Source organism: Patiria miniata, unplaced genomic scaffold, assembly GCF_015706575.1.
Source record: "Patiria miniata isolate m_02_andy unplaced genomic scaffold, ASM1570657v1 HiC_scaffold_9, whole genome shotgun sequence".
NCBI lineage: Eukaryota > Metazoa > Echinodermata > Asteroidea > Valvatida > Asterinidae > Patiria > Patiria miniata.
Window position 1 is genome coordinate 862,440 of NW_024037076.1, and position 19,110 is coordinate 881,549.

The 19,110-nt window shown below is 39.4% G+C and overlaps 2 long non-coding RNA genes across 2 annotated transcripts; both read left to right on the plus strand.

The window, feature by feature from the left end:
• On the plus strand, nucleotides 1-3,065 carry LOC119719885. The gene is made up of 3 exons (XR_005270011.1): nucleotides 1-159; nucleotides 1,925-1,975; nucleotides 2,611-3,065. It is a non-coding gene; the product is annotated as an uncharacterized LOC119719885 (long non-coding RNA).
• A 14,277-nt stretch (nucleotides 3,066-17,342) lies between these two features.
• Nucleotides 17,343-19,050, plus strand: LOC119719911. Its single transcript, XR_005270018.1, has 3 exons — nucleotides 17,343-17,473; nucleotides 18,409-18,503; nucleotides 19,011-19,050. It is a non-coding gene; the product is annotated as an uncharacterized LOC119719911 (long non-coding RNA).
• The last annotated feature ends 60 nt before the right edge of the window (nucleotides 19,051-19,110 follow it).

Below are 19,110 nucleotides of genomic sequence, written 5' to 3' on the forward strand. Positions count from 1 at the left end.
AAGGTACAACTCTTCCCTGAGAACTCTGTAACATTCAACTTGAAACAGGAACATTCACAAGACAGAGGGCTTTACTGTATTGCTCGCACATTCCAGCGTTCTCCAACTGAAGATTCGGGGAATCAATCCATCGCTGATATTAAAATCAATCCGAATGCTGTAAGTTGGTGTCAAATTTCAGTTGCTGGTAAAGGACAATACCAAGTCAGAAATAGGAGCGATTCACAATACCGCTAATCAGTCTCTAGAGGGTTCAAATCCAGAGAAAAACTCGCTGCCTTGTGGAGAACAAAAATCGACATCGTGCAACCCACAGCGTATGTGAGCATCGGTGTACGTTTATTATTCGGCGATGGTTTTAACATTTGGAGGCATCAGTAGAATGCTTCTTACATACCTCAAAACTGAAGGTTTCCTTGAAATAACCATTGATGGAGGAAGGCGTCGCGTAGTTACCTATGTCGATCCGCGAGCCGGAAAAAGACCTTTGGGGAGAGGGCGCACCGTATTGTGAATCGCTCCATTTGCAATGTATTTGCTTCCTTTATTTTGTTAGATGGACTGGCCCCCGTACTCTATGACTGTAACTTGTGAAATAGACTGGTTATCCAGGCGTGGATCCAGAGAGTGGGGGGGGGGGGGGTCAAATCCAACTCCCAGCTCTGACTCAAATTGTTTTGTTCCATAGAAATACATTGAAAATAATGTGAACCCCCTCTCCCCGACCCCTGCTCTGACACCCTAAAAAAAAATTCTGACAATTCTACCGGTAATAATACTTGGCCGTGCACACAATTTGTTCAAAGCCAGCTGGGTTTCGGGGGTATTTGTATTAATTCTGTAATTTGGTGTTGATGATCGTCGGATTTAAACAGCGCCCCCATTTAAAGTATGGTACGACCCCCCCCCCCCCCCCCCCCCCCCCCCCCCCCCCCCCCCCCACACACACACACACACCCCTATTGTTTTTACGGAGACCAAGTGTCCGGAGAAAAGAACCTGTGTCTGGAGAAACAAAACCTGTCTACATTTTATCATTGATTTGCTGATGACCCCCCCCCCTCCCCCCGCAAAAATTCCTGGATCCGCCCCTGTTATTTATATAATGGTTTCTGTTGCTTGTGGCTTAAAATAAATAAGTCTTTCATTGACATTACATGTAAATGCAGTAATAAGTCATAATAAGTCAATTAGGCTCCATGCAAATGGCGAAGGTGGATTTTGTTCGTAAATATCAAGTTCCCACCAAAGCTATTTTAATCCACTAAATAGACTTAAATGCGCTCAGTACCCAGCCTTAGACCTGTATATAATCCCTGATATTCTCAATCGCAAAGGATTTATACAAGTATATTTTGCAAAAAGCTTGTCAGTTAAAAAGTTTCTAATGCCTCATCCTGAAGTCAAGTAGTCTTACATGAGACATGCACATGGTGGTTACCACGAGCCAGCGCTAAACAAATCTAGCTTGCAGGTTTGGGGACTCTAGGAGATTTAACTACATTGCAACGATTAAAGAATTCTTACACAACGGATCTCAAAATAATTTCTTTTGTGCGACATTTAAAACGTTGAAAGCTTGTTTCCTAGTAAGCACAAGAGCGAAAAACATAAAACCAATATTTTAAGGGATTACCGTATGTTTTTTTAACTGCAGGAAACCTCTACCAGCGGTCGTCAGCAAAGGGCGAGTTTCCTCAATTGTAGCAATGTTAAAAATCGCTAATGTTCTGCAGACATCTGTGATGAGATTGTGTCTAGGGTCTTGAGGCATTTTTCGTGATTTGTTTTTTTTTTACTCTTCGATTTTTCCTAGACGTGAAAATGAAACCACTATGAATTTTGCATGTGCTTCATTGTTGGTTTTGAAGGGTTTTTGTCATTGTTTGAGGAGTAACAAGTGTTATTGTTGTCGTTTTCGCAGCCTGATGCTATCCTGCCTGCTGAAGGAAGAAGTCGCTGTACATGCTACACAGTAAGTTTCTGGCGATGTACACTATTTTATTTAACCTTTCTATTCTATGAGAGAACAAAATTATAAATTTTACCAGCTGAGGTCTTATAGGCTCACGGCAACAATGCGACTTTACTATGTAAGACTGGTTTCAGAGTTATGACAAACATTTAGTAAAAACAATAGAAATAATGCTGTTCAGTGCAATTTAAGCATCCATAATTGTCTTTCGTGAATATGCAGTACGTCAAGTTCATTGCCCACCCGTCAGTTTATTTCAGTTGTCCAACATTTCTGATTATGTACAAGAATGTGTGTGTCTTAGCTCACAATTTTGTTGTTGAGTTTATAACAGGTCCAGAACAAGTCCATCCCAAGTTCAGTCACAAGTATAGCACGAGTCCATTAACAATTGAAAGTCTAGTCACGAGGAACAGGGGACGAATAATAAAAAAGGAATGTCTTTGTCACGTGCAGTTCATATGTATAGTTGTGACTTGGTTGGGAATTTATGGACCTGTAATGTAGGAAATTTGTTATGCAAAATATTTCTCCATTCTCAAGTGGCAGAATGCATTGCAATATGTATTTACAATTCGCAAGGAGCTAACTTTTTACTAAGGAAGCTCATTTTGTTTACTGTGTCTTTTTCTCAGAGTGACGGGGTAGCTGTTGTGTGTGACCAATGCATGGTAAGATGATACGATCCGATTCCCACATAAAAGTAGGTTTCACTAGAAAGTTGGCATTTCATGGAAATGCAACTCCTTACAATATCTTTTAGTCTCTCAGCCTTCTGATACGTATCATGCAAGAAGTAGACTAGAAGCAAAAACAAACATACAAACCGTGCAAATCCCATTTAGAATGTAGACCTTACGCGTAACTGTCATCTTAGAGTAGACGCCTTTGTTTTGCCTGGATATTCATGAGCGATCATTTTGAGCAGTCACGCCTACTAATAGATACCATTCTAAGATGACTGGCCGCTACGCGTAAGGTATATATTTTAGACCCTGGCCGCTTAATGTGCATTAAGATGCCTTAGAAACTGCTCAAAAATTGGGCTACCTTATCTGTGAGAAGGAATTTTCCTCGAATGGTTGTAATTTGTTCAGATGTTAATACGGGCGATTCCCAATAGTGCGCCTCCAAGAGTTTGCAGCGCGTTGGCCAATCACAATGCGCGAAATCAGTCGACCTTTTCCAAACGGGCGTTGGGTCGACTGATTTTGCGCATTGTGATTGGCCAACGCGTTGCAAACTCTTGGAGGCGCACTATTGGGAATCGCCCGTATTAGAAACGGCACCAGGAGCCAAGGCAAGGTACCTCTCTTTCCTGGTCAAAAGAAATCCCAGGTCTTTTATTTGAGATGAAAATGTTCTGTACTGATTCCATTCAAACAATATTTACCATACAGAAATCATGCATCTCAATAAATGTCCATGTTGTTAAATGTCCATTAAATAAATGGCAATATGACTTCCCACCTCGTCTTTTTTTAGCTGTTTCAGTGTACACGCCGAAATAGCTTTTGTTTTTGTTATTTTTTGTTATTATTTTTTTTAGCTTTTTCGTATTTTATTTTTTGTTATTTTTAGCTGTTTCGGTGTACAGTGCGAAATAGCTATTGTTTTGTTATTTTTTTCTAGTTTCTTTTTTATTTTGTTTCCACTGCGTTTTCCATAGGATAACACATGTTTTCATTCTCAACTCCACTCTGGGGCTTTTAGTCACACCCGATCAAGTTCAAACCTTGCACATACTTACACATACTCATGTGTCATGTGACGTCATTAATGTGTTCTAGATGAAAATTGAGGTGATGTCATGACGACGTCATCAATTGAATTTTTCATTGATATTTCATTTTGTTTTTCATCTCATCTCCATATCTCGGGAACAGAACTCTTTTTGTATTAGGTTTGGTACGTCATAGATATATGCATAATATTTCGAATAACATGTGACACAGACGTCGCTAGACCATTTTGAATGCGGGTGCCATCATGAAATATGCCGGCGGATCGTCACGCAAAATTAGTGTTAATTTCAGCACAAATTCAGCCCTTACGTGATACAGACCGCGATTCAGCCAGGAATTTGGTGGTTGGTACCCGAACCACACAGTTTTGTTTTAACTCTGATTTCTAATTTCTTCCACAAATATGTCTTGAATTGTTAATTATGTTGGTTAGCTTGAATGGATTAATTTCAACTTTCAGTGGGGTATAAGTCCAACTTCAAAAGTAAATTGTCTGTTGGCCCCAAATTTGACATTTGCTTGTCGCAAAACTGCATGCTTGACCGCGTCTAGCCCGACTGCATCTGGCCGTACAGTATTATCGCAAGCTCTGTAGTACGGCCAGACGCCCAATACTCCCCTAAACGCTGAACTCTGATGTAGCGATTTTGCTACCGAGTTTGATCGAGATTATCTTCTCATCCAGGACAGAAATTTCCAAAGTTAAGGTTCCTCGTCGTAAAGGAACTCATACCTTTTCGAAGAAAACGTTTTTTTATTAAAAATCTTCATCCATCTGACCAAAAAACCGGCTTTCAATCATCATCTCCCACGAATATCGTTCCGAAAATGTTCCTCCATGCGATTTCAAAATGGTGGCCGCATTGTAATGTCTGCATTATAGGGGCGCGCTTGAGTAAGGTTATGAATATGCATTATTCAGTTCATGACCTCGTGTTTGTATGGCCAGCCGCCCCGCGCGCCTTGCAAACGTCATGAACTGAATGCATATTCATAATTTGTGATGTATCACATCACAAACATCTCATCAAAACTGTAGCTTGACTCTCTTTCGAAATTGGTACTCTTTAGCTTGAACCATGATTTTGAGTCGTCACTAAGAATTAGCTTAATTCGTAACTGCCTGCGATCGAGCACGTGCTTGTGTTTTGCACAGCTGTGTAGCTGTCAACCCCCGTATAATAATAATAAGCAACCTCGCGCAGCAGCTCATGCCAATGTACGATCTTTTGCCATGGGTTGCAGAATCGGATTTTAGCTTCGCTGGGTTTTGAGCAGCGGTGTTTATTATTTAGTCTCTCCATTTTTCCTTCTTCCCTCTTCCTTTCCCCTTCCTTCTTAATTTTTTATTTTCTATTTTGCCGACAACACCAGTTTGCCGACAAAACTCACTAACCCACCCCCCCCCCCACGTAGCGACGCCCATGGATGTCATCACGACGTCATCAAGAATTAAATGTGGGTTTTTGAAACACATATTTGTAAGGGAATGTTGAACGTTATGAAACTTGGTGGGCAGGGTATTGATAAAAGTATTCATGAAGTGAGGTCATGATGACATCATCAACTAATTTGCTTGTAAGTTTCAACATTTTAATATTTTTTTCAAATTGCAAAACTTGACATGAAATGCAATTAGATTGATTCGAACAAGGCACAGACCAAGACCAAAAGCCAATGTTTTTTTTTTTCTAAACATACGGCGTGATGACATCATCATTAGTCATGTGACGTTTTCTTAAAGGTTCATAATTTACATTTCTATATCTAGAGTTCTAGATAGCCAATTGCGTTGAAATTTGTAAATTCCCAGTTACGTGTGTGTTATAAATGGAAATAAAACTGATGTCATAATGACGTCATCATGTGAGTTTTTATTGATTTCTAAACTTTGTTAATAATAATTATTTATAAGCTAAATTCACTTCTACACAGCCCAATATTTTCGGAACTATATATGTGCACATGTACATCCGACTTGGATGAAACTCCTACATGGCAGATGTCACTAAACTGTTTTGAAACAACTAAGTGTTTGTCCACAAACACAATTCTAGTCTCTTTTCTTTCTCTTTTCTACTTTTTTTGTTGATTTTTTTGCAAGCGCCCACCCCCTCCCCTCCCCCTTCCGACGCCCATGGCAAAGGGGCGTCTTTAAGAAAAATCTTTTGAAGCTTTTTAAGCCATTTAATATTCATATTAAAGCAAACCTAACAACATGCAGCAAAAAGATGAATTAGCAAAACATCGAACCAACCATTGAATAAGTCACCAAAATGGAATTTTATTTTTGAATTACTCAGGCAGATATTAGAGCAATACATCACGGAGAGGTTATCGCACACGATTACGATGGATTGTTAGAGGAAAGGGTAAACTCCTTATGTTCTTATCTCAGCATCAATGATAGACATCTTACACTCCTGGAAAAGATTCCCAATTTGGAGGGCAGATCTAAACAGGATCTCATCGGAGAGAACAGAATTCGCGCAAGAAACGTACTGGAAATCTTTTTTAACGATCGCAGACGTAAATCCAGTAATGTAACAGATAACGAAGCGATAGAGTCACTGGTACAGATACTGAATGAGTTGCAATTTACAGGCGCTGTAAATATCATTAGACAAGATTTCGACGAGCCCATGGAGGTACAGTAGTGATAAATAATTAAGCAGTTATGTAGTAGTAGGCGTATATAGTACGTGTAAAAGTAGTATATTAGTTGCGCGTGCTCATTCGCGAGTTAATTACAAGTGTTGCTCGCCACAAAATTTCTCGCGATTGCTCTAAAATATATAATTGGCTTGTTTTCCTAGCATGTTGCCGTTTATGCTTACCCAGTTCTTCCGATTTGTCATTGTTGTAAATTTTAAACTGTGAAATGTAGATAAGTTTCTTTTTCCACAGGGTAAGTCAAAAATGCGGAACCCAAACCTCCAAAAACATATTTCATATTTAAAGATATGTAGCACCAAAAAAATAATGACTGGAAAGCCAATTTCACAAGCTACTTTGAGATGAAAAAATTACTGAAATTTCTCAATCCGTTCAAAGAAAATCACCATTTAAACCCAATGACCCTAAAACATGTTTCGTCAAAAAAAAAGCAATTTATTGTGCATTCTGACGGTTTGGAACAACAAAGAAAATGACACAGAATACTTGTTTCCACAAAATGTCAACAACTGTAGTACACAATATCTTTATTAACAATCGTGCTTAGGCAAATAATATGATTTATAAAATCAACTTCTTTTAAAAGACGGGCCTTCAAAAGGACTTTGTTGAATATTTTCAACTTTTAAACTGAGGTTTTATCGCTGGTGATGTTTGAAGACAATTGTGATGGCGATTCTTGTAATCACATTTTTGGAAGAAAGAGGTTTTAGGGTTATTGCGTTTAAATGGTGATATTCTTCTAACGGATTGAGTAATTTCAGTAAGGTTTTTTTCTAAAAGTAACACCTGAAATTGGCTTTTCAGTCATTTTTTTATGGTGCTAAATATTTTTTTAAAGTATGAATATCATTTGGGGATTGGGGTTTCGGTTTTGTTTGACTCACCCTGTACAGTATCAGTGTAAGTCCCGTGTTATTTGAATTTAGAAAAGTATTGAATATTAAGTCAAGACTTATACTAAATCAAGAAAATAATTTAAAAATCTTTCATAGTTTTGTCACGAAATTAAAGTAATTTTAAATTAATGCAATTATGTAATTTTTTAAGTTTCTGTTTGCACAATAAATATTGTAAAATTCATAGAACAAAACAAAATATACAATAGCGGAGTGCTGTGGCCTCGTGGTTAAGGGCACTGATTCGTGGTCTGTGGGTAAAGCTGCAGGTTGTGGGTTCGAGTCCTGGCGGGGTCATGGTGCGTGTGCCCTTGAGCAAGGCACTTTGTCACTCATTGCTTCTCTCCACCCAGGAGTAAATGGGTACCTGTGAGGGCAGAGATGGTTATGTGATTGATTTAGCTTGCTTGCGCCTAACAGGCAGCATCGAGCTGTATACTCCCCAGGGAGCTGAGATGGTATTTGGAATGTTAAATTGGCCCAATGATCAGGGGTAATAATAATACTGTAAGCGCTGTGATTTAGTGTACTAAAAAGAGCGTTCTTAAATGCCGATTATTATTATTATTAATAGGCCTATTTGTAAATACGGTCCAGTCAACATGATAGGATTGCAGATATATGTCGGACCTGTTTCTCGAAAGAGTTTCAATTTTAATCGAATGGTAGCTTTAAGGATAAACTCATGACACTGATAATGAATTCGACAAAAAAGTTTATCGTTCAGTTCTTCAAAGAGGGAAGAGGTTGGCAGATAAGATACGTGTCTTCATTCTTTTCTTATTAGTGGGCCATTATGTAATCAATTTGCTCTAAAAAAAAAAAAAAAAAAAGTACAGTCCTCTTTGCCTTTAATAAAATACATATGAGCAATTATATTCCAAAATTATATAAACCAAAGCCTTGAGAAACATTTTATAAGAAAGATATTATACTCGACAAGTCATATTGTATTTGTTGTATAAATGTATAATGGAATGACTAGCGACTTAATCTTTTAGTAATTTCTTTGTATTTTTCCAATGTCAGAATCCAATGTAGGCTTATCACCGAGAAATGCTTAGTGTTCACACTGAAAAGCTGAACTGATTATGTGGTTCAAAACATTAAATTACATGTACTACATGTTCGACTAACAGTAACTATTTACTTGTAATGTAGTGCAAACAAAATGGGTTACACAATGGCACAGTCTAATTTTAGTTATGCATGCTTAAATATATAAATGTAAAATTGTATTTGCTTGTAAGATGTTTTCGTTGGAATAGCTTTAAGAGTACGTCTTAGAACAAAGCTTGAAAAAAACATATACAACAGAAGAAACTGAATTTGGTGAAAATTAACATGCTTTGTAATCGCTTTATTTAGCCTATGTATAATGCTACCTTGTAACTTGAGTCTAGTCATTAGGTCAATTAGCCATTACGTTCAAATTTCATTCGATTGTTCCTTTGTAAAGTATAAGTATCTCTTTTACTACAACGAGGTTGCGTGAAATCTTTGTTTTAAAAACTGATTAGTCTGTGCATTACAATGAGAAAACTCTTACATGTTGAGTGTTTCACTGTAAGGTAAAAGAGAGTTCATACAAGCTAACATTTAGACGGGATTGATGTGTACGTTAATTGGGAACAACTATAGGTTACAGGAGATGTGCACTGACATGTTTGTTTTTAAAAATGTCGAGGGCTTTCTTTGAAATGAAATGCTAATGAGCATTGTTTTCTTTAATTTTTCAAATGTGATATCACTGCAATGATATTTGATTTCGTATTAACTTCATCATTTAATTAATCCGCTCGCTGAAATAACTCGATATCAGTTTTAAATAAAGTATTGTTTTTTAAGGGTTTTTTAATTATATTTAAACAAGTGTACAAACACAGTTTTCATTAATCATACGAGATCCTAGCTTGTGTTGACAAATACTAGCATAGTTATACTGCTATGAATGCTTATAGTTTGACAACAGTGGGTATTATGCGAAGACATGAAAGAAGTGGGCTTTTGGAATGACAGAGTTGTGAGAAATTATTACTAGCCAATTTTGGTACCAAATTAAAAAAGTACTGTTTGAAACTGTTAGCAACGTCAGATGGGTGGTTGATGATGGAGCCGTTGTGATTGAATGACTGAGGGAGGAGGGCTTAGTTTGAGCATTCTTAGACCTAATAATATCCTTGAGAATCCTCCAAGTCATCTTCAGATTACTTTTATTTGCAGCTAGTTTGGTAGCGAAGTGGTTTTTTACATTTTGTTTGTAATGAATTATGTTTGCTGCCATTAGTCTTACAATTGTTTTGACTGAAGGTAGGGACAACTGAGATAGTAATAAAGTAGTTAGTAGTTTCTAATTCCTCCTGCAAGACAGAAGAACCGCATGGGACAGCCAGGGCTTTTCAGGTCTACTACCACTGATGTTGATTTTAAAAAGAGATTCCATGTATAATGTGTTTCTTTCAAGATCAGTCCTCCGAGTGAATGTAATGTGCCTTAAAAAAAGGCTACCCCACCTCCACTACCTGTCTGACGGTTTTGTCCAATAAACTGGTAGTCAGGAATGCTTGGTGCCAGATCACTGTTTTGAAGCCAGGTTTCTGTAATTGCTATAATAGAAACTGTGGTCAAGCATGAGGATAGCATCACTCAGATGACTGATTTTTTAAACACTTCTGACATTTAACTGTTAAAGTGAGCAGAAATTGGTACTGTATATGGTTTTAGCAATATCATTGAATTGATCATGCAGGAGGTAAAGATGGGATGTCACTGAAGGAAAGTCAATGTCAGTACATTGTAGTACACCAATGAGAAACATTTCTCATTAATGTTTTCAATGAGCTAATTGTATTTTTCGCGCATACTACTATTTTTTGGTTATATCATTTTAATTATTGTACACTTTCTCTCGATACTCAACCATATTGTATCATTATGACGAACGATAAGTGGATGAAATTTCAATAAGTTACAACAGGTCATTCTTGAGTTGTCGTCCAGAAACCAAGTACATTCTTATCATTCCGTGAAAGTTGACTTCAATTCGGGGTGCGTTTTCTCGCTTTAACCCTATTTTCTTTTGGTTATATAACTTTTGTTATTTGACTACTTCTCCCTTTTTCAAGAGAATTGTGTTACACATGACAGTTAATTGATTTGTAAAATATGAAGTCAATAAAACAGTTTTTCTTGAGTTATCATCTGGTAACTGAGTGTGTTGTTTTTGTTCCATATTAAGTTGATTTTAATTTGTTGTTTGTTTTTGGTCAACAGAGGGCGAGATACAAAAATAGTGGTCCCCTCCTAAAGAGTTTTTGTCACATTGAGAATAGCAGGTATTCCTCTGTATTTCTCGTTCTAGTAAAATTCATATTGTTTGCTAAAAAAAAACTAAATTGGATCGGAAGCTGCTTATACGGCTCGCACTGTCAGTATGGACGCCCTCTCGTGACAACGCAGACTTCCCATAGCATTGTGGGTATTACCGCCATCTTTTCAAGTCGTGTGTCGTACGCACGAGGAAGTGTTTTGTCCCCAGTCATTGCAAGTTGAACAAAATTGGAACTCATCATCCTTCTCAATGTCCGAGTATCTGGAACGAGATAAGGTAAGGTCTTATTAACCCTCCTAGTGGGAAGTCACTATTCAGAATGAAATGAATAACCCATAAAAACCCTGCAGGTCAGTTTCAAGTGAAAGTAACTAGTGTCACACAGAGAGTCACTGCACAAGAAACAGCACTGTAGGGCGCAGTGAAGTGTGACTGAATCTGGCCGCTAACACTGAGTTTAATATACAAAGAACTTGTGCAGCGATTCGAAGTGTTGTTTATACTTCGGAGACTGAAGATTTGCATCAAGGAATTTTAAGTGTGGGCGCTACAACTCTATTGCCCCATAAATGTGACTTAACTACTGGACGTCCTCCGGATTAGTAAGCCACACCGCCATGATACAAACGTGTGGAAAAATACACTGCTAGGGTAGCAGAAAATCAAATCAAGATTGGAATTATTTTCACTTGATAATCACCCAATCCATGCCTATTAGCCAACAAAAACATTGAATTCTGAACTGCGAAGCCACGTGACATGCAGATTTAACTCTCGAGGAAACTCTCAAAGAAGGATAATTATTTCAGGAAACCCACAGCACAGAATCAGGCAGAGCAGAAAATGTAACCCACATGGGGTTCGGGTGGGTATCGAACCCGAGACTAAGAGGCGGAAGACAAGGAAAGTACCATGCACCAATCTGACTCCCCACAAGGAGATAGCTAGCAAATGTGGATATTAGTTACGCTCTCGTAACACCGGTGGTGTCATCCATTTTCGGATTTCCCAGTTACCAACTTCCTTACACGTATACCAGGTCTGGTCCAGGGTGTCGGGACAAGCCGCCAAAACGAGTTGGCCTGTGGTCACCAGCAGTAAAGTGTTCACGTTGCTGCCGTCTCTCCGTGCTGGTCCACTGTCGATCTGCGGTCATGCAGTTGAGGGGTCTGTGGTCAAGCCAGGTAAGCCATTTGTAAGGTTTTAACCTTGTGCTGCTTCTGAATAAAATCTATCCATATTAAACAAATATCGCCTAAAGTTATCAGCTGATGTCAATCAAAACATTGTTCTTTGAAGTTTCCTAATTGGTGCTAAAAAAAAGGGGGTGGCTATACCCTTACTTAGCGTCGCTTGGTGGCACTTTACAGTTCTGCCCATGCACGCTGATACGAGTGTAAAGATGTAAACAAAAAAGTAGGATCGTAACACCCCCCCCCCCCCCCCCCCATGTAAGCAAGTTTGGTATTCCGACTGCGCTTGTGCACATCTTTGAAAGCAAAACCTTTAACTACAGTTCATCACACACACACACGCTGATACGAGTTAATAGTGAAGATGTATTCATTAGTATGATCGTTAGAACATCTTGACCCAGTTGGGAAAAAAAGATTAACGTGGAAGAAACACATCAGTGATATTTCGAGCAAGATATCAAAGCTATTAGTATTATAATGAATCGCTTACATTTCTTTGTCCCAAGCACAAGTTTAGTTATTCTTTAGAATTATTTAGTTCTCTCGTATTCAAATTATTGAGTTCTTAACTAGGCCATAGATTGTTTTCTAAATTCAGTGTCAATGTGTTTGTACGTATGAAGTGTCTACTCGTGAATGTTACAGAGGAATAAAGACGTGTCCCCAATGAGGGCGCTCTGTACATAGGCTTCGCTCGTACCGTGACCGCCCCCATCGCCCAATACAGGGCGCTGGGAAAGGCTAATCTCTGTCGCGAAATGTTGTGACGCGGAAGCGGATTTAGAAGCAAGGCGTTGCAATAAAAATTGGGTATAGCTTGCTACCTTAACCAATAGACTTGGGCTATTCACCGCGCACGTGTCACGCACACACAGAAATGTAAATTCGTGTTATTGTTCAAACAAATTCTATGCAGAATGTCGGACACTTCGCCCCATTTCCACGTTGCCCCATGTCACTTCGCCCCTAACCACTTCGCCCCATCCCCACATCGCCCCATCCCCACATCGCCCCATCCCCACATCGCCCCATTCCCACTTCGCCCCATTCCTACTTCGCCCCATTCCCACTTCGCCCCATCCCCAATTCGCTCCATCCCCACTTCGCCCCAGCCGTTACATGTAAAAAGTAAAAAAAAAAAATCGCATCTATTTTATTGGCTTAAAAACAATTCCAACAGATACACTAATTGCTAACCAACGGAAAGAATTAGCCCACCAAATGAACAAGGCAAATTATGGAGGACACCAATGTACATGAGGACACCAAAAATGCAAAATAGTACCCCACCTTGTCTGTACTACAATCCAAGCTTGAAGAAGAAAAAAAAAGCCCCCCCCCAAAAAAAAAAAAAAACAGCCGCGTGGTCGCGTCAATTCCGGAACTTTGGTCTGACCAGAGACCGAATATTTTTTTTGGCCTAAAAGACCCGGCTATACCAACCCGTCTTCCACTTATCTAAGAACGACAATACCTTTGACATCCTAATTTCACTCTTGGAGGAACCAATCTACATGGGGCGAAGTGGGGATGGGGCGAAGTGGGGATGGGGCGAAGCGGGGATGGGGCGATGTGGGGATGGGGCGAAGCGGGGATGGGGCGATGTGGGGATGGGGCGAAGTGGGGATGGGGCGAAGTGGTTAGGGGCGAAGTGACATGGGGCGACGTGGAAATGGGGCGAAGCGTCCGACACCCCAATCGGGACTCCAAGAAATTACGTCATGCATCCCGAAGACATTAACCCCTCCTATAGGACAATCGCCCTGTTTAACCGCGATGGGTACCAGGGATTGGGTGTTGCCAAAATTACTCTGAATATGACGCAGTAGAGGGCGCTATATCAGTTTCTTAACCAGCACTATACGAAAGCAACATTACAGTGCAGTGCGCTAACTATATTTTATTTGGCATCTCTTTAAAAATGTCTCTTCAGCGGGATTCAAAATCAGTGCTTTATTTATCATGCCTTTACAGAAACGCTGAACTTATACCACATGTGCAACAGGTTTGCTAGTCTCACGTTAGGCATGGCTAAATTGACATTCTCTGATTAGACGACGAAAATAAAATGTATGCTGGTATTCGGGTTGTTTTTCCAGACCGATACCTATTTCCAATTTGTAAATATGCCATATGGTAAAACTACGGTGTAAAAGTGAGCAAAAGTCGTAAAACGGGTTAAGACTTTCTAATTGTAAAAAATGCATGCCCGTTTTTAATGAGAAGCAGGCCAATGCCGGGCGGGGCAAAGGTAACCATGATAACATGGGTGGGGTTAAGACAAAGTAGGGGTGGAGCATTGATATGGCTCTACAACTTCGAGGGGGGGGGGACTAAAGTATCACATACAACTTAAGTGAGTCCAAGTTTGTACACGACCAAGTTTGAACAGGAATATTTGAACATACAAATCGATATACGTGTACATGTTGTAAAAGAGGCGGGCATGGTTGGGTAGGGGGTTGAACATGGTACAGCTGAAAGGGGTGTTCCCCCCCCCCAAAAAAAAAAAGATACAAAGAGTAATACAGAATACAATTTTAACAAAAGGAGTTGTCGAGTTGATCACATTTTACTTGGTAGTAGGTTGATTATTATCCTTAAGAGACTTTTAAGGATAATTTTATTTTCATATGGACAAGGTTAAAATTCTGTTTCTCTAAATTTCAAGGACGGGAGGCTTTAAAATGAATACTTTAAACCGAGTAAATGTTTTGAATTTCTGCCATTTTTTCAGTATCTAAAATGTGAGTTAATTATGTTGTGTAAATTTGTGTAATTTGCGTATGGGGATTGGGTTGTGTTATTAATGGCCTAGATGGGGAGGATTTGAGTCCTTTTTTTTCTTCACTCCACGCCTTCCAGGGGGGGGATTTGGTCACTCTGAGTGTGCCCCAGTGACATACAGTTCTCTTGAAACCCTTTATTAAGCTGGACCTATCAAACTTCAGAAATTTCAATCCGCGACTTGATTTCTTGGTGAAAGCATCAGGGCTTGAATGCCGGAAGAGAAAGTTGAAAGATGACGTTAAAATTAAGTACCTTTCTTTTCTTTTGCAACATATTTATAGCAATAGCAATCGAACAGTTTTTAATTATTGTGTTTAAATCTCGTTTCTCATAATGCTGGTATTTCTCCAGGTCAATTGCAGTTCATTTTACCATTGCCGTAGGCCTATTGCATGTTGTATTATACCAAGCTATGTAGGCCTATACGCGTACGTACGTGTTGACTAAAGGTTCAGAGGTGATTAACTTGCATTGAATGGATGCAGAGTTAAGAATACAATTGTAAACACTTGAAATCGCGTCATTTGATAAGGAAAGTCCCCCACAGACTCGTAAACTTTGTACATCTTTGCAGCACAGCAGCCCAAAACAAAACACTTCAGTGGGAACTTAGGAACACTTTTGGGAAACTCCAGGGACCTATTTCGTAGCGCTGTTAACAGCCTATTTTGTGCTTAATACTAAGGCTACATCTATTTCTTAGAGACAGTCAGCAGTAAGCACAGCAAAGCACGCTTAACAACAGAGGAAAAATGTGCTTGAATCAGTGACGTATTTGCCTGCGCAGCCGATAGCACGTCCACGCAGTGAAACATTGCTCAGCATGATTTTCTGCTAGTATTAAGCAAAAGTGTTTTGCTTACTGTTGATAACCATGATAACATGGTTGGGGTGAAAACAAAACAGCGGTGGAGCAATTTTGAACACTACAACTTCACGGGGGAGGGATCCTCCAGAATCACATACGACTAAACTAAGTCAAACTGTTGTACAGGACTTGAGTTTGAACAGACAATCGGTTTACATTATTTTATAAAGGATTCGGGTAAGGCTGGGTGAAGGGGTTGAACACGGTAGAGGGTGCTCTGTCCACAACAAAATAATACAAGTACCGAGCCTACAGAAAACAAGTTCAACAAAAGGTGTTGGTAGCGCTTAGTCGCTTGTCAGTGGGTTGATTATTATCTTTAAGAGACTTTCATTTTCATAGACAACGTTAACATTCTGTTTCTCTAAATTCTAAGGATGGAATGATCTGTTTGTGCTTATCAGGCTTCAAAATGAATACTTTAAACCAAATGAATGAGTTGCATTTCTGCCAGTTTCTTTCAGCATCTTAAATTTGTATTAATTTGTTTACATTTTTTTCATTTGTCATAATATATCCTCTGTAGGTATGGGGCATGCGTATAGTGGACAAAACACACATTTTGGGATTGGGATTCTTCATTAATGCCCCATGGCTGGGGAAGATTTGGATATTCGATGGTACCCCAGGGGTGAAGATTTGGTCACTCTGAAAATGCCCCAGTGACATGAAGTTCTCTTGAAACCCTTTATGAAGCTTATTAGACTGGGACTATAGCCGCCACGACCTCCTGCTATTCAGCTGAAGTTACCAAACTTAAGAAATTTCAATCTGCGACTCGATTTCTTGGTGAAAGCATCAGGGCTTGCTGCCGGAAGAGAAAGTTGAAAGACAACATTAGGATAAAGTACTTTTCTTTTCTTTTGCAACATAATAAACAATCAAACAGTTTTAATTATTGTGTTTAATTCTTGTTTTACAAAATGCTGGTAATTTAATATCTCCAGGTCAAAAGCAGTTCAATTTACCATTGCTGTATTTCATGTTTATTAATACCAATTTAGCTATGTGGACCCATACACATAGGCCCTACGTGCTGACTAAAGGCTCAAAGGTAAATTAAGTTGCATTGAATAGGTACAGAGCTAAGAGTAACACTTGAAATCGCGTCACCCACTGACTCGTTACATACTGACTCGTCAACTTTGTACATCTTTGCATCACGTGTGGCACGTACACCAAAACAAAACACTTCAGTGGGAACTTAGGAACACTTTTGGGAAAACCCAGGGACCAATTCCATAGCGCTGCTTAACAGCCGATGTTGTGCTTACCGAGCCATATCTTTCATAGAGACAGTAAGCAGCAAGCACAGCGAAAGCACGCTTAACCATTTAGGAAAACGTTGCTGAAATCAGTGACGTAACAATATATTCGTGCGCAGCCATTAGCACGTCCACGCCGTGAAATAATGCTCAGCATGATTTTCTGCTAGTAAGCAAAAGTGTTGTGCTTACTGTTGATAACCATGATAACATGGGTTGGGTGGAGACAATACAAGGCCGGAGCAATGATGGCACTACAACTTCGCTGGGGGGGGGGTCTCAAGAATCACATACAACTAAACTATAAGTCAAAATTTTGTACCTGGGAGTGACTAGATTTTGAACGGAAAATAGATAAACAAGTTGTAAAAGAGGCGGGTGTGGTTGGGTTGTGGGTTGAACTGTACAGCTAAATAGGGGTGATGTCGAAAACATACAAGTAATTACAGAAGGCAAATGTAACAAAAGAAGTAAGTAGCGCAAAGGCACATTGTACTTGTTAGTGGGTTGATAATTATCTTTAAGAGACTTTCATTGATATTCCTATTTTCAAAGACAAGCTTAAAATTCCTCTGTGTGTAGGGGGTACGTGGGGCATGCGTAGTGGGCAAAGCACATGACCTTCTACTGAAGGTGCCAAACTTCAGAGCTTTTAATCTGCGACTTGACTTCTAGGTGAAAGCGTCAGGGATTGCTGCCGGAAGAGAAAGTTGAAAGACGACATGAGGGTAAAGTACTTTCCTTTTCTTTTGCAACATATTTGTTGTAGCAATAATTAATCAAATAGTTTTTAATCATCGTGTTTAATTCTAGTTTCTCATAAATTTCTCATAATGCTGGTAATGTAATATCTCCAGACCAATAGCAGTTCAATTTATGCCATTGCCGTATTTTCATGTTGTATTATAGCAAGCTGTATAGGCCTATACGCGTACATGTTGACTTAAGGCTCAAAGGTGAATTGAACTTCATAGAGTAGATGCAGAGCTAAGAATAACACTTGTAAACATTTGGAATCGCGTCATTTGATAAGGAAAGTCACCCACGGACTCGTCACCTTTGTACATCTTTGCATCACAGCAGACCAAAACAAAACACTTCAGTGGGAACTTAGAAACACTTTGTGGAAACCCCAGGGCCCAACTTCATAGCGCTGCTAAACAGCCGACTTTTGTGCTTACCGAGCCTAGATCTAGTTCATAGAGACCGTAAGCAGTAAGCACAGCGAAAGCGCGCTTAACCACGGAGGAAAAAGTTGCTTAAATCAGTGACATACAAGCAATAGAAAAAAAACGCCGTGCAGTGCTCAGCATGATTTTCTGTTATAGTATTAGCAAAACCTGTCTGCTTACTGTTTAGCAGCGCTATGACATTGGGCCCTGTGGATGTATCTGTGTAGGTCTACCGGAAAAAATGTACTAGTATATCGATACGCGATTTGCCAGGATTTTAAAACAAACAGCTTATATACTATGATTGTTATAGATTTATTAATAGGACTAGTTTGAAGAAAAAAAAAGAAAATGCATTTGTTTTGTTTTATTTCGTGCAAACTGCTGGCATACGGTAAAATGTCAAAAATGCTTGTGAATCATTAACTCGCAAAGTTTGAGTCAACGCCATATAAGTACATTGAACCAGAGATTAATTTGTATTAATGTAGTTCCGTCAAGTGGTCATAAGATCGGTGGGCGTAGCATCTGCAGTGCGTCAGTGTTGTCTTGGATGTCTGTGAATCAACCCGCTCTGAACTTAACTGTACGTTTGGCTACAGCCATTGCTCATTTCTTCCTTTTCTTTCAGTTTCATGGATTATAGCAAACGCCGAGTTACCCATTAAGAAGTTTTATACTGTTGCATGTTTTGCCTATCTCACTTGTGACGGTCACTTGTGAGTTGTGATTTACTCTGGTCTTTGGGGAAGATTTACGAAGCTTCGTGTCACGTACCATCTATGCCACACGTGCATTAGTCTGGCGCCATTTCCTTCATGTATTTACGTAAGTTAAGTCTCCATGCGAACGGCGAGAGAGGCAATTGTCCGTTTCCGTCATGTGACCACTTTGAAGCCATTCTAAATCAATTGTATATTCACTCTGGGACGAACTTGACAACGATTGTCTGCCTTGGTTTTTTTTTCAGCAGCCTTGGGTGTATACATACATTTAAAAGCCTAGTAAAAATAGTTACATGTTTACCTAAGAACAAAAAGTCGCACAGCTTTTCATCAGCTTAATCATTAACATGCAAGATTTCCGTTTGCAGCCGGGTGATCCAAAGTACCACGATGCAACAATCTGAAGCAGCCTGCCAACGGACTGATGTCCCTACCACGATGCAACAAACTGAAGCAGCCTGCCAACGG